Source organism: Molossus molossus, unplaced genomic scaffold (genome assembly GCF_014108415.1).
Source record: "Molossus molossus isolate mMolMol1 unplaced genomic scaffold, mMolMol1.p scaffold_m16_p_9, whole genome shotgun sequence".
Lineage (NCBI taxonomy): Eukaryota > Metazoa > Chordata > Mammalia > Chiroptera > Molossidae > Molossus > Molossus molossus.
Window position 1 is genome coordinate 74464404 of NW_023425403.1, and position 2127 is coordinate 74466530.

The window sequence follows — 2127 nt, forward strand, 5'->3', positions numbered from 1 at the left end:
CTTATATTCATTATCTTTAGTAGCAGGTGGAGACCTGACATCCATTTTATTTATTTATTTATTTTATTTATTTATTTATTTATTTTTAATCTTCACCCGAGGACATTTTTCCATTTTTTTGTACAGATAGAGTGGGAGGGAGAGAGAGGAAGAGAGAGAGAGAGAGAAATATCGACGTGAAAGGGACACATCGAGTGGCTGCCACCCGCACGACCAACCAGGGCTGGGGACAAACTGCAACCGAGTCACATGCCCTTTGCGGGAACCGAACCCGGGTCTCTCCGGACCGCAGGCCAACGCTCTAACCGCTGAGCCAAACTGGCCAGGGCGTGACACCCATTTTAGTTGCCGAGAAAGTGGAGTGCTTGACTGACCCCTTCATACAAAGGTGCTGAGATCTGCAGTGCCCTGGGGTCTGGTCCTTGGAAGAATACAAGCCACACAAAGTCTTCCTTGGAGACCCATTGGAGTTGCCACCACTTCCTTAGTGCTTCTTCAGTGCTTTAACGAAACTGTGTTCATCAGAATGTTTTTTTGTTTTTTTTTCCTCTTAATATATTGATCAATGGACTCTATTTCCTTAAAATGGGTCTCATGAAGCTTATTAAAGTATAGAGTTGAGTTTACAATTCTTTCATTTTTTTTCCACATTTGGAAAACCCATGTGTAGGCAGACTTCTCTCTTTCCGAAGGTACCTTTGAATCTTCATTACCATTTATTCCACTATTTCCCAAGGACACTACATTCTTGTCTCCTGGGCTCTCATCTAGTAAAGAAGGAGTTTCTGCAGCAGTTCTGAAAACCTGGTTCTCCCACTTTTCTTGATTCTGGAGCTCAGTGGGATCATTTGTTTTTATCTCTGAGTGATCCTGCTGAGCGTCAGGATTCCTGTGGACAGTCCTGCTCCTCCTCCTTGTTTTGGTGAAAGGACCAGCTGGTTCCCTCTCTGCATGTCCCTGGTTGTTAATCTGTATCTTGGTCTCATCACAAGAAGATGCAGAAGTTTGACTTGCATACTGATTTCCATTTTCTTTTCACGTTTCCTGTTTCACATGGGTTTTCAAGACTTTTAGCAACTTGTCTGCCCTCAGGTTAGCCCGAAGGCCCAGACTCTTTGCCAAGCTCTGCAGGTCACTGCACTTGAAGGAGTATAGTTCCTCTAGAGAGGGGACATTCATCACGATCTGCAATCCAGGCAACCAAAGTACTCTCCAACCTCTGTTGCCCAGTTCAAAACTCTGGCACACAAAACAGTGTATTTTCAGATAAAGGATAGAAATATAGATTGATGGAACAGAACAGAGAGTCTGAAAGTAGAGCCATTCAATATGGTCTATTGATATTAAAATAAAATGGGCATTTCATTGAGAACAGAGAAAGCTTTTTTAACAGATGATGCTGTTATTACTGATATTGCATATGAATAAATTAACTTTCACATAACATACAATAATTAACTTGAAATGAATCAGAAACCTAAGTTCCAAAACTAAAATTACAAAACATCTAGAAAAATAATGTATCAGAAAATCCTTACAACCCTGGGCTAGGCAAATATTTCTTACATATTATACCCAAAACACAGCTTATAACTTTTTTCTATACTGGAGTTTATCAATATTAAGGTCATGTACTCTTTTAAGAGTTCTGTTAAGAAGATCAAAATACAATCCAAGGACTAAGAGGAGATAAATATTCGCAAATCACATTTGATAAAGGGCTTGTTTTAATAGTAAATTATTCTCAAAACTTCATAATAAAATGAATGATGTTAATTTAAAAGATGGGGAAACTATTTATTACCTAACCAAATATATAGATAGCAAATATGCAGATAAAATATTATTACTTTTGAGAAAAATGTAAATTAAAATCACAATATTACTGCAACACAGATAGAACAGAGAGAATGGCTAAAAATTCTGAAAATATCAAAGAAAACAGTACAACAGGAAATCTCATATATTGTTAGTCATAACAAAAAATATGATAACCAATTAGGAAAATAATTTGTCAATTTGATGAAGTTAAACACATATTTATCATATAACCCAGAAAATCGATACCCAACTACTTGTCTAAGTAAAATGAAAAATACATATTTACACAAAAACTTGTACACGAAT

General features: G+C 37.1%; 1 pseudogene; it reads right to left on the bottom strand.

The window, feature by feature from the left end:
- Positions 1–484: 484 nt before the first annotated feature.
- On the bottom strand, positions 485–1179 carry LOC118622410 (annotated as a pseudogene).
- Positions 1180–2127: the final 948 nt, after the last annotated feature.